General features: G+C 24.8%; 1 protein-coding gene across 6 annotated transcripts in view; it reads right to left on the bottom strand.

Moving 5' to 3' along the window:
- Positions 1-6,325: 6,325 nt before the first annotated feature.
- The window catches only part of LOC147816995 (uncharacterized), a 100,171-nt gene continuing 88,471 nt past the window's right edge, over positions 6,326-18,025 (bottom strand). For all 6 annotated transcript variants that reach the window (XM_087153407.1, XM_087153413.1, XM_087153416.1 and 3 more), the window contains 2 exons: positions 13,857-13,956; positions 6,326-7,269 (listed from right to left, as the gene is read on the bottom strand). The gene's annotated coding sequence lies outside the window, so the exon portion shown is untranslated. The remainder of the gene's footprint in view (positions 7,270-13,856; positions 13,957-18,025) is intronic.

Raw genomic sequence — 18,025 nt, 5'->3', positions numbered from 1 at the left:
AATGTCTTTAAAGATTAACAGAATATTGTATTTTAAGTTTATACGATTGTATAATATTTTCATGCTCAATTGACTGAATTAAATGATAAATTTTATATTATGTCTTTTGAGGTAACAATATGTCTTTGTAAATCTGTTTTGGCTCTTTCTTTTAGTATCTTGCTTTTTTTTATGTGTCACGTTGATGCATTCTTTTATATATATGTTACGGCGAATGACCGAAAAAGGTGGGTGTTGACTTTTACTGGTGAATGTCGACAAACACCAAATACGTAAGTGAAAGATCGAATATTTCATTACATTCTTGTACATTCGGACCCTCACCGGTGTATGTCAACAATCACATAGTCGCTTTGGTGAATATCCGAAATATTTGTTATATCCAATTTTATAATAATTTATTCGTTGATATTATTATATTTATTTGATATATTTATATTTACTCTGTATTTTAATACTTACTGACGATAGATTAGAAGAAACATCAGTGTTTGGAGTATCGGGCAAATATATACCGGGCAATGGCACTTGACTTTAAAAAAACATCAGTGTCGGGTATACCGGGCAGTGGCACTTAACCTTAATAAAACATCAGTGTAGGGTATACCGAGCAAATGTAAATGTATGGTCCGATACTCCACACACTGATGTTTCTTCTGATCTATCGTCAGTAAGTATTAAAATATCGAATAAATATAAATATATCCACGAATAAATTCATATCAAATCGAATGTAATAAATATTTCGGACATTCACCAAAGCGACTATGTGATTGTTGACATTCACCGGTGAATGTCGACATTTTCGAGACTTCGGTCATTTACCATAACATATATCTAACGTCGTTGCCGAGAGGAAGGATAAAAACAGGTCTTAGGCAGGGAAAGAGGGTACAATATTTAATTTTTAGAGAGAGAACAATCATCAAAGTGACACAAAATCGTTGTGTTCTTCAATAAAAGTTATGTTTCCCTAAACTGTGGCTTTTCTTCAAGTCAAGTGCTAGCTTCTATTGTTCAATACTTATCAGTGTTTCAATCAAATAGGTCTACTAACGTACTATTGGACATATTTTCTAAATTTAAGAAGTTTTTAATTAAATACAGTAGCATTAAATTCTAAATTGAAATTTATTTAAACTGAAACAGTTGCAGTGAAATAGTAGTAAGCTTGTATATAAAGTGAATTAAGTACCTTGGATATATATTCTATAAAATAACAGCTTTCCCTTAACATGTATCTTCAAGAAATGATACATTTTCTTTTTATAATTTTTATTTTTACCTTTTTATTTATTTTTTAGTGGTAAGTAAGAGTACAGCATATGTAAAAAGTATAAAATAGGACCAAAAAAATTTTTTATAAAATTGAATCAGACAATTTGAAGCATGTATATTTTTTTCATTAGATCTTTCTATTTAATATATAGGTTTAACGAGTTGCTTTGCACTAATTGGTATAACATAATTTCTATATGTTCTTTATGTCCATTATCTGATATAGCTATAGTTTAAAATTATTCTATGCTATCCCTTCGAAGATAAATTTGATATTGAAGTACATAAATGATTAAAACAATTTTCTGCTCCTAATTAAAAAAAAAAACTATATATCTATTTTCTCATTCTTTAAACAAGTTTTTTTTATCAAGCTTAGTTCTTTGAAAGAAAATTTCATTGATATTTAAAATCGAACAATTTAAATCAAATTAATTTAGATAGCGTTTATTGATTAGTAGATGTAGTTTTAATCTGTTTATCAAATATATGCGATTATGTATATGTAAATATATGTTGTTTTATTCTAGGTCCTGTTTTATACTAAGACGTACTTATAGAGGCTAATGTTGGCTGGAAACTTGTAATAAATTGTCACAATTTTTTTTACTGATAAATGAATTGTAGTGGTATCATCAATGAAGAATTTTCTACCCCAGATAAAAGTTGGATAAAAATAAAAATTATTATTATAATATCTGGTTATTGTAACTAAAATTGTCCGCAATATAAAGAAATGTCTACCTTTTTAAAATGTTTGACTTATGAGCAGCAGCTTTTATATAATTTATTTTTGTTTTGTTAAGACATATCTCTTAAAAAATGCATAGAAGGAAAATAATTCAACAATCAAAGACTATTTTCTAATTAAGGATTAAGCTTTTACTTAAATATATCAGGATGCAATGAGAATTGTGTATTACAGTATACACTCAATATGTTGAACCCCTTGTTATGTCAAAAAAATATTTTTCTCCTTGACATTATACAACCACCAAATGCTAATTTGAATTCCTATGTTGTAGAGTTTCTTCTCAGAACATTATGTTGATTTTTTTTTACATGAAAAATCATTTCTATTTAATGCATAATTATTTTTGTCTCACTTTTAAAAATAAAATTATTGTTGTGTTTAAAATTATATGTGAATGTACATTTCTGAAGCATTGATGTTAATTCAATAGAAGGGAATATATACATTTTCTGTAATTTTTTAATCACTTTGTATTTTAGAGTAAATAAAAAAGCATTAAATACCTATCAAAATTGAAAATAATTTATGATTTTTTACTGTTTCTTAAATACTGTTGAGAAATACATAAAGCTAAAGGTTAAAGTAATTTGTTAAAAATGGTTTAGAATTACATACTCGCTCCTGTAAACATGAATAAATATTTCATAATAATTCATGTTTAAATAAACAATTTCCTTATTCAAAACCATTTTCAACAAGTGTGTGATTTAAGTTCTCCAGCAAAGTCCGTCTTCTAAAGATAGGAAAGTAATCGCTATATTTTTTAAAAATAAGTTTTTGTAGTTAACTATATTTATAATAAAGTAGTTGTAATTAAGTACAAAAATGTAGTTTTTTGCACATCTGTATATGCATATATACTATACGTATATGCATACATATTACTTGCTACGAATTTATAATTAGACTAATGTAATCTGCTTCTGTTTTGTGATTTCAATTGAAAATACAGTTTTCTAAATTTAAACCTGTTATTCTTAAAATCTGTTTTGATAAAACAAAGATTATTTTTTACATAAGTATTTAAATATTTGATGAAAAACGCTTGAAATATAAATGGAACAAAATCTATATTTTTGCATTGCTGTTTTTTTTTTGCCAAGATATAACTTTTGAAGTGACAAGTAATATACATAAAAAATTGGGGAGTGTGGTAATGAATTGGCCACTAATAATGTATGAAAAAGTATTTTTATTTATATGAAATAAATTTAAATGCTACCGATAAGTGGAGTTACTTGCTCTGTCGAACACATCAAATGTGAAAAATTTGCAACTTCTTTTTTTTTTTCTGCAAACAAAATACTACCTAAAAAATATCTGTTATTTAATGACAACTAGAAAACCTTTTGTAGACTAACTTTAAATGTGTCAATGCTTGAATTTAAATGATCTTCAGAATTCTGAATACATGTACAAAAAGTAATACGTTCGACTGAATGGACCTCCTTTGCCCTGATTATGAATATTATTTTGCTTTTGCTTGCTTTTTTTTTTCTATTTAGAATTCTTTTTTCTTGATGTATGAAACTATTAAAATGGCTGTTAAAGATTTTAGATTAAATGGCAGTTCAAACGGCATAATTTATATTCATTTCTTAAGAAAAATGTTGCCTGATGTTAAATTCTTCAGAATATTAGTTTATTAGAAATTGATTACTTGAAATTTAATTAAAATAAGTTTTTGTTTCAGATGGACAGTGTTTTCAAGTCAAAGACAGACCAAGGATATACATTTTAACAGATGTAAAATTAATTTTGATAAATCATTATCTGTTATATTTAGTCAAAAAAAGAAGTTGATACTTACTTTTTAATAGAATTTCATGTGGCCCATTCATATTTATCAATGGCACATTCAACCTCACGTGTTGGAATTGAATGGGCTAAATTTCTATTTTTTTGTTTATCTATTATTTACAGTAAGCATTTTCTAATCCAATTTTTATAAATTTTTCAGATAACCAAATATATAAAATAAACATACAATTTTGAGCTAAAGAAATAAAATCGAAAATATTACAAAACTAACTGAAATTTGACTCATTTATGAACACTCTTTCCTATGAGGGATTTCCTGGTTTACGAAAAACAAAAACGACCTTGCTTTGTTAAAAGTAAATTATTTAATTTGTTACATGCTTCCATCGTGAAAACCAGTACAAATATATACTAATTAGTCCTCACACTACAGGCTCCAGAAAAAGGTGTAATGCAAATGTTTAAGATTTATAAATTCATTTTTTTAGAAATTTGGAAATTCTCTCTACATCATTTTTCTTAAAATGTATAAATAAATATTTCACATAAACTAATTTATGTGAACACTCATTAGACTTAATATGCATTGAACAAAATTAAAGACACAGTTTAAAAAAGCCCAAACAGTGTTTTGCTATTTATAAGCATTTATTTCATGAAAGATAAGAGATACATTAGGTAACATACTAAGTAAGCTGAACAAAATAAACGAATCACAAATTTTCAGCTCATTTTAAAATGAGAAAATAAATTGTGCAGCACGGAGCACAGCTTAATTCCAGAAATTATTTAAATACTTCTTTTATATGTGTACTACAGGTCAATACTCTCAATTAGACTTCGTGTTATGTCAATCATTGTCCTTGAATATTTCTGATGGTGCAAAAAAATTTATTGCATGTCAAGTTTTGTTTTAGTTTTTCTCATTTTAACATGATTTTTAACATTATATATTTACAATAAATTTTAAAGCATAAAATGAAAGTAAATTAATTTTTATATCTTTAATTGAGCTATCAATGCTTTCAAGAATTAATTTTCTGGTGAAAAGCCAATCCCAACATAAATTATGATACAGTTGAATAATGGTTGAAATTTAATGATACGTCATGTCATGGCATGATATTGCAGAATTACACATTTTGAAAGTTGGTTCTTGTGAAAGTTTTGAGTAATTTATATTCGTCAATAAACATATAATACAGGGTTAAAGAATACATAAAATCACTCAAATAAAATAGGGCAAAGTATGCAAAATTCCTTATTAATTAATTTCATTTATGTAAAAGTATGGTGACTGAAGGTAAGAAATGCTAAAATAAAAAAAGAGGAATCAGGATTTATAAATAGGTTACAAAGAAAACAAATTTAAAATACATGAAATTTAAAATATGATCTCAGAAAATAAATATTTTATTGCTAGTTAAGTAGGTTTGTAAAATAAAAGTAATATTTACAAAAAATAAATAATTCACATTCTCTGACATAAAATTGAATTAATTTTCTTATGGAAAATCAAACTAGAATAAACTTGATTGTGAAAGATTAGCCAAGGGTCCCAATCCTTGCTTCCGAAACACGCGTGGCAGTGCCTTTCCATGGGGAAATGTATGGAATTAGGTTGCCGGACGCTCTTTCACTATGTTCCATATAATTTTTGCTAAAAATAAATAAAGTCTTGTTATATAAAAAACATACTCTCTTTAAAAAAAAGGAACGAAACCACTCAATTTAAGGAAAAATTTAGAATTAAAACCTTTCACTCCATTAAAAGAAGGTGTAAAATCAAACAAATATTAAAATATTCGAGAACTTGTTTACTCGAAGAATTAAAGTTTACTAATAAAATCTTCTTAAAAAAAACAACTAAGCCACACAAAAAATTATTAAAAATGTCTGAAATAAATAAATAAAAAGCTAAATTATTAAAATTTCTCAATATCACTCATGATAACAAATTCTCTCACTATAGAATATTTTACAAAAAATTTTTAAGAAAAAAAGGATTCAAGCATCTTACATAAAAAAAAACATGCTTTTTTAAAATATAAATAAATAAAAACAATATTCTCTGGGGAGAAAATTTTTCTTTAAAAAATTAAAATCAAGAGCCTTAAACGTAGGACAGGATATACTTTAATTGCTTAAACCTTACTTGCTTATTTAGTAAATGGTAAACTTTAGTTACTGATATGCATGCCATGAAAAAATACATTATTGAAGAAAAATAAAAGTTTATATCTGTAAAATAATAATAACCTAGTTCCCGAACTAAGATTTATTTAAAATCAATTTAACAGAATGCGCGGATAAAAAACAGAGATTGAAGTTTGAAGAAATATTTAATAATTAATTGAGATATATAAAAAATTAAATATATTGTGTGACAAGAAAAAGATGCTTTTGAAATAAAATAATGAAAAAATAGTTAAATAAAACCAATAAGCTAAATATAAATTTTATCGTTTGTTCTAATACTTTTATTCAATTTCAAAATTTAAATGAGTATGAATACAGAATGATAAAGCATTACTTAATATGGTAAGACAATTTATACAACTAATTGGCAATTGAAAATGAAATGTATTTGATTGAATTATAAATGACTAAGTAAATTATCACCTTACATGGAAAAAAAGACATTTTGTTGTTAATATTTTCACAATTCATAAGCTTGTTATGGTCAATAATGAAGTAATTGAAGTGATGAATAATAAAATAAATACAGATATAGTAAACGTGACTTTACGCCTAATTTTTCCAAGTCAATAAATAAAATAAAACCAGCATATAAACAGATGTAGAAAAATGATTAGTTTAAAATTAATGATAATTCACAGCATAAATTAGTCAACACCTTTTTCTCCTCATGGCAGCGAAGGAATTTTGTAAGAGTCTCCCACAAATTTAATGGATGAGTAATTTCTATCGCTGCTAAGTTCTTAATGTTTTTCTTAAAAATCAGAAGAGGGTTCTACTCTAGCACGCTAGTCATTGAAAATTCTAAAGCAGTTCTTTTCCAGCAATCTTCTCACTCTTTTCTCTAAGTTTTATTTAATACTCCAATTTTTATGCCTATATATATTTTTTTTTCTTAGTTTATTTTAACTACATTAAAGGCTATGCCCCCTTCTATTCATTGCTCACCAATCCTTAGAGTTTCACAATTTAATTTCAACAAAAAAATTAGAAATTTAAACAAAGTCACGTTTAAATAAAACATGAGAAAATAAATTTTCATAAATATGACGAATGGCCAAGAGTGAAACTGTATGAAAGGTCACAGCAACCTCCCATCCTGCAGTAGCAAAACATGAGAATTTTTCTTTAGCACTTTCAAATTTTCTTTGACCATAGTCGAACCAAAAATGGGATAATACACCTTCCAATTACACATATCATTTTCTTCCAGGATCTCGTTTTGCAGTCATATCTTGGAAAATGTGACATTACAGTTTAAAAGAAATCAACAACAGCTGAAATTAAAATATATTTAAGAATTAGCAATAGAATTCACCAAACATTTAAAATAATTTATTAAAAATATTATTATCAAAGCTACATTGTTTTTAATATTACAAGTAGCTACACATGCTTTAGTAAATAATAAAAATAATTGATAACAAATAATAGTTATAAATAACACAAAAGAACTTCATAAAGCATATAAAAGCAAATGCGTTTTGTCTGTAAAAGGGATTGTTTTAAATAATAATCACACAAGTAAAATTCATTTCAACACGATTTAAGCAATATTTTAAATAAGCAGTCTAGGATAACAAACTTGATCTTCCACCCCTGAGTGCAGGATGAGGGTAAACTTTGAAATCATAATTATGAACTCCCATTTTTCTTTATTTCATGATTCTCCAAAAAAATTTACTCTTATGTTTTTGTTTTACCCTTATCTATAGGTTTATTTATTTTGCATTATAGATGACGTTGTAGAGGAGAAATTTATATACATTATAGGTACCAACTGCTTAAAATGAATTGTTGAGTTAATTGAACAAGAAGGATATCCATATTTAAAATTTGCTATGTAGTGCTCAATTTGATAGTAAGTAGGAAATATTAGACACCGAACTTTTTCAACAATTAAGTTTTATCAATACATAAAAATCAAACGACTTTTTCAACTATTCAAAAACGAAATCGGTTTAAAATTTTTAGTGAATATAGTTGACTCATTTTTTTAAAGCACCCAAATTTTTTTTGATTCTTAAACAACTGAACTTTTTTGTGACATAAAGAACATTATTTTAAATGAAAATTACATGCAGTTACATAAACACAACACAAAAAGGAATAACAGGAAAAATGTAAATTTAAAGCTCAATTAGCAAACTCTAAAGTTTCTTGTTCTTCAGGAGGTGCCGCTGCTGTTGTTTTGCAGCTTCAATTTCTACACAAAGTCAAATATAGCACAAAGAGTAAAGGAACAAAAGAAAAGAAGAAAGAAAGAGTTGCGCCAACACAAATTATAAAGAAAATATACATGTAGACCAGAATTGACTGAAGGTTGAAAATTTATATTCAGGACATAGTTTAAAAATTAGCAAGTTGTTTAAAGTAAAAATTATCCCTTAAAAGAAAGATAAAAAGCACTATAAGATTATATTAAGTGATGAACTTAAATTTTTTGGATGAATCCTATACTTTTCAAAACATTTTATATTATACTTATTTTATAGTTTTTTAGCAAATTAGCAATCTTCAAATCCCCATAGTGTAGGACATGACATAAACTGCTTGGTTTCAAATGCAAAAACCACCAAGCAATGACAATTCTATTTTGAGAAAGAGAGATAGGCCGAAAGGAATACTTTTTCAAGTTTTAAAGCATGTTGTCACACTTCTTTATTCTTTCCTTTCATTTTAGTTTAAATAAATTTCCGAATTCTGCAAATTTAATTTTATTCCAACTAGAATAGAAACATCTGTATTCTTCACAATTATATCCTAATTTTGCTATAACAAGAAAAAAGGACATTTTTGAAAAAAGCAAACAAAATGAATAAAGCATAGATGAATTAGATTGACAAACTTTTTATGTATTATTCCTTTATTTTTAAATGCGAAAAGTTATTAATTTCAAGGGAAAGTTTTTTTTTATATATATAATTTATAAAAAAATACATTTAAAGTAAGAGAGGTTTATTTAATTTTAAAAAAGTTTTCTTTGAAAATTATCACAGGCTTAATTAGCTTCAAAAATTAGAATGATTGTTAAATATATAAGTCAGCAATATTTTTTTTAAAAAAAATTTGCATATTTTTGCTTTAAGAAAAATACTTGTGAAGCATTTTACCAAATCTCAGTATTTTTCACCAAAAACACATTAAATAAAATAAAGAAATTTCAGCAACAGCACTGAAAAAAAAAGTCCTATCTTTATGAAATCAAAGTAGACCTGATACATGCATAAACACATTTTTGGCTTTTTGATAAGAAAATATACAGTAAACACACTAATATTTCTAAATTTAAACTGTCAAAACTCACTTTTTAAAAATAAAATATTTCAATGGAAAGAACTATTCATTACTATTGCATGTCCTGGTGCATAAGTAAACTTTTCAAATTCCAAAAATTTTACAAAAATCAGGGGGGTTCGACTTATACATTGGTATAGTTCATTCAACAGGAGTTGACACTTGGCTCCGCCTCCATCACGTGGTTTTCCAACGATACTATTTTGCTATTTTTTGGGAAAAGGATGTTAACAAACTTGAAGAAGGTTGCTATTTGGTAATCGTATGAGAAAAATATTTATTTCGCAATCTTTATGTGTATTTTTTTTAACATTAAATATTTCATAAATTTGACAGGGTGGCCACTCAAAACAGAGTTCAAATTTCCCTGACTTTTCCAGGTAAAAATCTTAAAATTTCCAGGTTTGTGTTTTTTTCCTTTTTTCTTATAAAGTGTAGGCTGTATACAAGAAGAGTGTCTGCATTAAAAAATATCTTATTCAAAATGTCATTTTTAAAACATATCTTGAAAAAAAAAATATTTTTTACAAGATATTTTTTTATTATTTTTTAATGTTCTGGTACAACATTAATTTCTAAAAAATTAAGACGTGGAGAAAATAATATGTTTAGCTTGCAGAATATATTGTTTTTATTGAATAATTTTAATTGTTTTTATTGAATTTAATGTGTTACTTTAAGTAGTATTTGCTCAAAGTGTACCTACAAAATCACAAAATCAGAATAACCAATAAAACCTTGTATAAGTATTGTTTAATATATTTTCATTAAGGAAAAGAAAACCGTTTCAGGTGATTATATATTAATAATTTTTAATAATTACAGTGGCTCCCAAAAGTGCACACTCACTTATAACTTATATTGAAATAGGAAATAAAAATTCAACAATTAAAATGAATATTTCACAATGGGTATTTGATAATAAGATGTATAATCTATTCTTAGCAAAACTGCACGGAATATTTTAAAAACAAAGCAAACGTTAATTTTTTTTATCAAATAGTAACAAAAATGTTACCCCACGAAAGTCATCGTACATTTAAATGTTTTGGATCTCAGAATTAAAATTATCGTCAATTGCTTTTTTTATTTAATTATTTTTCATTTCTTTATTAGCAATTTAGTATCAAACCTATAACAGCAAAATTATATTTTAATTTTTGCTTGCTAACTCCGTAATATTTTATTTTATCATTTAAAAATGACTTGTGGTCGTAATAGAATAGACCAAATTTGATTATTTGTCTTCATAAGAGGTAAATCAGTAATGAATATGTTAAATTAGTTTACTGTATTCAATTGAACTGCGCAATATGTGATAAAATGCTTAAAAGAAGGACTTCATATCAGAGATTAAAATCATAAATTTTGTGGAAAAAATTCATAAATTTGCAATTGAGTGTTGTAAAAGTTTCTGTAAAAATTTTTAAAAAATATTCTGCACGAATTTCACCAGACAAAAAAAAAAAACTAGTTACACGTATTTTCAACCTTTAAAAGCTATTGTAGATGTTAAAAGAAACTCCACTAAATGTTAATTTAACGAAAAATTAGATTTACTAATAGACTGAGTTTTTACTTTAAAAGTGTATGATGACTTTTGTGGGATAAAGTTTTTGTCACTTTTTGATGATTGATTCCTTAAAAATAAACTTTTCCTTTGTTTTCAAAATATTTCATATTGTCATTTAAAATATTTCAGTTTTGTTAAGATTAGAACACATTTTTTATCATTAAATATATATTCTGAAACATTTATTTTAATTAATGGATAGTCTTATTTCATTGAAAGTCATATCATAAGTGTATCAACACTTTTGTGAATCACTGTAATTACATTTCAATATAAAGCTTTAATGTATACTGTATTTCATCTTACCAGTGCTTTTTATAAAATTCACTGATCATATTTTCCTTAAACCAATATCTCAAGTCAAATTTTTAAATAATGGCATTTTAAAATAACATTTTTATTTTAAGAGATTCAGTATAAAAAAATAAATGTCAGAATTGTAAAATTGTCTAATTTTCAGTTCTATACTCTATAGAAGAACAAAAATAGAAAAAATTCCTTTAAATTTATACTTTTTTGATTTTATTTTCTTATTTGAAATTAAAACATTTAAAGAATTCCAATCTAAACACACAGTTTTTTAGTTTAGCATAGTTAATTGTTTTTTGTTCCGTCTAAAAAATGTGGGTATAATGGATGAAACAATTTAAATTAAGAAAATTAGCAAATAACTTAAATTAGTGAAATTAAAAAAAATATATAAGAAAAAATTTCCAGCTTTTCTTTAAAATTTCCAGGTTTTTATCCATATTTCCCTGATTTTTCCAGGTTTTTTCCAGTATAAAAAAAATTCCCTGATAATTCCAGGTTTTCAAGGTTTTCCAGGTGGGTGGCCACCCTGATTTGATATTTCTCTCTTTTGAGTGAAAAGATAGTCCCTTTTGAGACATTTTGCTGGGAAAGCAGCAGTTTTTAAATTTAAAATATATATTCAATTAGCCAGAGTAATGAAAGGTATAATAGCGGATGATAAAGAGAAGTAAGTAAGTGAAAAAGAATTTACTGTTTGCGTTTGGCGCGCATTAAGGGTTGTCTCCTTTTTAACAGCAAAAATGTTTCTCCTATCCAGCGCTAAAATTAACTCTGCGCCCGAGTAGGTGGAGCCAAGTGCCAACTCTTGGTGAACCAATTATAGTAAAGTTGGGCATTCGTTGAATGTGAAATATTCATGCATTATAAACTATAAGATATGTATGAATAACTCAGTATCAATTTACTCCTTTCAAAAACTATTTTTACTATGTTATGTATAATTAATTCTGAATTATCTCTCATATTTTCTTTACATATATTGGTTTTTTTAAAAACAATTCCTTAAAATACGTTCTGAAAAATTAAGATTAAGAAAAGTTATATATTTCAAAAAATATAACACAATGGAAACTTTTAAGACAGACCATAAAGCTACAAATTTAAAGATTTCAGATCACCTGTCAGATTCAGTACAATTAACAGTGTCTTTATTCGGATCTCACATTTAAAACTTCATCTGCTGAGTCTTACAGAAAATAATTTTAATCCTCATTCAAAAAATTTGTATTTCCACACTTTTAAAAAGACTTCACAATAACAATTGAATTTATATTTTGGAGATGGTCTCAAACATCATCCTTACTTAAGGGTAAACGTATCATATTCAGAGAGATTTAACAATTTTATTTATTTATATTCTAGAAATTTTCTTATTTGGTTTACATAGTGGTTGACTTATACACCTGACCATACCAGAAACTTGATATGTTGTAATCAAAATTGGGTTGACTTTAATCACAGGATATACAATAATTCATCTATTTAAGATTATTCATAATAAACAGTAGAGTAAACTGAATTTAAAAAAAAAAAAAAAAAACAATAGAAGTCATAATATTTATATCCAGTAAACCTGTTTTAAAAGAAGGAATAGAAAACAGACAATATAATTTTAATTTAAAACACTTACAAAATTTTTTTGTTTACACAGGGTATTTGCGACATTTTAGATTTTCAATTCATGGCTTTCCATGACAAATTCCAAGAATTTTTCATGACTTAAGAAAATTACTATTTTCCCCGAAAAAAAAAATCAATAAATTAAAAAAAGCATTATAATAACATTAATTGAAATGATAGATAAAACCCAAACTGTTATACTTTGCATCTTCATAATTATAGATTTTAAATTTAAAAAAACAGTAATGAAAGAGTTAAAGCAATAAAATAGCTGAAAAATACAGAAATGCAAATAATTTTTTTCTTTTTTTCTGCAGAATTATATTCTTTAGATACCTTTATTGTTTAGTCGAAATGAAATAAATACTTCTGATTTTTCTGTTTTCATTTCAGAATAAAAACAATTTGCCAATGACTGGCTTGCTTCAACTGGAATTTTAAATTGATAAAATAAAAAATTCTGAAATCACAGAAGTTTAAAAGATAATTCGCTCTATAAATGATGTTTTTTCTTTCATTTTTTTGAAAGATTATTTAAGATTAATTTTTTAATTAACTTTAAGTAAGCAAAATAATATTGAAAAATTCTTAAAAATTGAATAGTAATATCCTGAAATGATGAATATTTATCAACTAAAATTAAAAAATGAAAAAGAAAAAAGGCAGTTTATTTCAAATCGCATTGAAAGAAAAATTAAAGGAACATTAAAATGAATATTAGAGGCATGAATTAAAGCCTTAGCATTTAATTACACACACTAAACTACAAAATAAATAGATTTAAACAACATTTTAAAATTTTTTTAAAAAAAAGTTGAGTTAAGAGTAGAGCTTCAAAAATTGGCCATACTGCATCAAATGTAAACAATATGATCTGCTTCAGATAAACTTATAAAAGTTTGCTATGAACTAAGTCCAGGGCGAAGAAAAAAAAGGGAACTCGGGTACATTAGAGACAACCTCTAAGAGGATAACCAAAACTTATGAGAACAAATTTGCGAGTGGATTTTAAATAATAAGCTAATTTAGGGTAAATTATAAAGAAAAGAGTAATATATTTACCTAAAATGAGTAATTCGGTTTTCAAGAAGTATTCGTAATTGTACCTCAATATTGGCAAAAATATCACTTTACAACAGTCACAGTTCCAATACCATCTGGCCTTAGGTAGAAAATAATTTTTACTTTTTTAGTATATTATTTTCATAAAACACATATAATATTACAATAAAATTAGTCTACTAAATTACTTATAATATACATAAACTTGTTCTTAGCATTGATGCAATCTTTATAATAAGCTATGAAGTTTATTTAAAAATGTTTTTAACTTCCACTTTACATATTAACTTTACATTTCAATAAAAAAAAGAAAGAAAAGAGGAAAAGAGAAAAAAAAGAAAGGTAAGTAAGAAAATAAAAAAATAAGCGAAGAATAAAATATTAAGCATATTTTATCGATTTTCTTTTTCTTCTACCTTTTAGCATAAAGAGGCGGCGATATAATTCGTCACTTATACAGGCCCGAAAACTAAAAGTGTCATTTTGCCTTCTACTATTAATTGGTAACAAGACCTTCATTGTATGCCATTATTAATTTTAAGTAACAATGAATAGATTTATTAATAATGAGAAAGTGTAGAGTTGGTATAAAATTTTTTTTATTAACTCGAAAATTTGAAAAAAGATAGAAGAATAAAATCCATAAAATATTTAGCATATTACGATTTAAAAAATGCACTTTCATTGTTCTTTAAAATTTGCAGAACTTTTACATAAAACATTAAAAAGTTAGCATTTTATTAATTTACTATAACCTAAATATGAAGTCTGGAATTGCTTATTAAATAGTTTTAAAAAGTAATTCGATTTGAAATAAATATTTTAAAATTTTTAAATAAATATTTATAAGAATTTTTTATTCTAAAAAGCATTTCTCGAAGCATAATATTTAAATCCGTTTATATTCTTTGTTTTGAAGTAAATATTTTTGATGAAATTTAATACTATTTCCCTTAAAAATAAAATTATTACAACTTATAACTAGAACAATTCTTAAATTTATTGAAAAATGTTTTTATTTTAATTGCTTATTATAAAATGTTTAATATGTTGTATTAAGCACATATTTTAAAATAAAGACTTTTCTTTTATTAGATAAAAGATATATTTATTTTTAATGTTACATGATTCCTAAAAATTTATTATTTTAATAATAGATGGTAAAAACAAGTAGTTAAAAAAATTTCATATAATAGCAGGAAAAAGATAAAGGTACGTTCTTGTTTGCATTACGGCATTTTAGGAAGAAGCCTGAAATGAGCTACTATAACTACTTATAACTATATACATATATATATAATTACCTTTCTTTAAGCCTTCTTTAAAAGTAAAATTAATACGCAATTCAGAAATGATGAAGACATTCAGAAATAATGATATATTTATAGATAAGAAGAAAAAGTACTTTAAATTGCTGAAATCCTCCTTTTAATCATACATTTTTTTAGTTCAAAGTAACAATTTTTTATGAAATATACTTTTTTTATTTTATTAATTTGCTAACTTTAATTACAATTTAAGTATTATGTTATAATAAATGTTAAAATAGGACATTTTTAATTTATATAAATTGTTTTAATTTATTTAAATGTTCAATATTTAATGTTCATTTTAACTTAAAATCTCAGTTAAATTACTTACTTTTTAAAAACGGGATTCAAAAAGGGTCTTAAGAGTTTTGCATAAATAAAATATGTTTAAATTTTTTGAATTTTTAGAACAAAACTCTAGTATAATAAACTCAATAATATATTTTTCAAAAAATTTTGGGATAATATTTGAAAATAGTAATTGCTAAAGAAATTCTGTTTTTAAAAATTGATTTCTCTCAATATTTGGAATTTTTATTAATTGAATTTCAAAATATTAGACAATTTACAATAAAACGATTTACTGATAAAATGATTTTATTTTAAATTTTAATACAGAATATAAATGAAAATCAAAATTATACTTTAAAAATGCTCAACATATTTATTTTTCATTTACATAGCAAAAATATTTTTTCATGTAGCATCATATTTATATTTAAAATAGTTTTAAAAAAAACTTAAATAAAATCTTTCAAATGTCATATAGAGAGAGGGAGCTGTTTATTATTTTATTATATTAATCAAAATTATACTTTTAAAATGCTCAACATATTTCTTTTTCATTTACATAGCAAGAATATTTTTCCATATAGCATAATATTTATATTTGAAATAATAATAAAAAAAAATCTTTTAAATGCCATATAAAGAGGGTGCTGTTTATTATTTTAGTCGTGTTTTATAAAGCTTCTGATAGATGGCAGGGAAATTATTTTTCTAGCTTTCACATCATATACCTCCTCAGCAAAGGGAGAAAGAGGGCTTTATTTTCTTCAGAATTCGAAAAGATTAGAACAGTCAGTTTCATATCAAATCGCTAAAAATCAAGATAAGAACAACAGTATCAAAGATTATTTTCTTTAAAATATTATGGCAAAACAACAGCATAAAAGAAAATGGAAATCCCTTTCCATAAAATAGCATGGCTAACTGATGGTTAATAAAATTAATTTCTGCTAACTAAAGCTCTTTTCAGTCACAGATGACTTAATACTGTCAATAATACTCTAAATAAAACCTATTTTATACTTAATATGTTATTTTTTAAAATTTAATGTTATTTTTATAAAATTAAATTTGAAAAAAAAAAAAAAAAAAAAAAAAACATTTCGTGCCATCATTTTTTTAAAGTATTCTTATTCTTTGTGAGTGGAAAGTTTATTTAATTTTTTCCTATGAAGGGGAAAAATACTAATTGAGCTCTAAAATCAAAAATTCGTTCTTTTTTTAATTGAAACTATAGAATTATGTAAAGGAACATTATGTTTTATGGAGACAGCTAATCCATGTTATCCACTACGGAAAATCTTACATTAACAAATTAAAATGTTATAGAACAAATAAATAAAGTTTTATTTTAATTAATTATAAACTCTTTCTTTATTAAAAAAAATTAATAAAGAAAGTTGATTTTTAATACTTTAAACTTTTATGAATAAAGCCTTTTTATAAGTAACCCTTTCTAGTTCAAACGAAAATTACTTTTAAAATGAATGTTGTTTTTCTTATGGTACTTGATATTTATCTGGTAAGAGATTGAGTGTTACATATGAAAGCATCAAAAAATGAGCTGCGAGTTAAGTAAATTTTTCCATGATCTTGGGATAAATAGAGTAATTTGAGTAAATCTATTTTCTTTTTTATAATATTCTGTATTGTATTATACCATTCCTTTTAAATAGAATTTCTTTAAAAAAAAGAACTCTATAATTCAAAAAGAAGTCTATGACTAAAATAAAAAAAAGTAAAATAGTTTGAAAATCAATTACTTAATTTATGGTGAGCTTCTTAAACATTCCAGAGGAAATATATAATAATTGTACCAAGTATAATCATATTTTTTTTACTATCCCCAAGTTGTATTGAAAATACTGTTATATAAAACTGTTATGTGTTATATGAAAGTACTGCTTCCCTCATGATGTTCTGATGATTTTTTTGCCTGCTCTTCTCTTTTTTCTTTTTCGAATTTACAGTAAAATTTTCACTAACATTTCCTTGACTTATCACTATTTTAAGAAATATTCTCTTTTACGAAAAACTTATTCCCTATTCTTGAAATAGTAAATATTTTCCCTATGAGTTTTTAATAAACATTTCAATCATTACTATAAAAATAATCTTAAAAACTTATGAGAGAACGTTGTCTTACAATATTTTCCTTTTATTGATTAATAAAAAAGGTTTGACAGAAGATGCAAAGCAAATATTTTGCATGTAATGATTTACATATGGAAAAAAATTATTTATGAGTATAACGTTATAAATTGAAGATAAATGCAAGATAAGTTAACTACGAATTTGTAATTGTTAAGAAATGCGATATTATATATTAAAAATTTAAATCCCTTCCGAAAGAAAATTCTGTCTACAGCTTGATATATAATATTTTAAAATGTATGAATGAATGATGAAAGCACAAAATTATTGACGAAAGATCCGATACTTCTTATCTTGCTGTTGAAAATTTCTTAAATTATATATTTTTTGCAATAAAACACAAGTTTCAAGTGAGAAAAATCCAAACAGCATGGTTCTCTAAGACAAGGTGTGGAGTTTTATAGGGTTGCTTTGCTT

Source organism: Parasteatoda tepidariorum, chromosome 1 (genome assembly GCF_982258835.1).
Source record: "Parasteatoda tepidariorum strain Cologne lab strain chromosome 1, Ptep-v5.0, whole genome shotgun sequence".
Classification (NCBI taxonomy): Eukaryota; Metazoa; Arthropoda; class Arachnida; order Araneae; family Theridiidae; genus Parasteatoda; species Parasteatoda tepidariorum.
The sequence above is the reverse complement of the archived record's forward strand: the minus strand, read 5'-3'. Positions and strand labels throughout refer to the sequence as shown.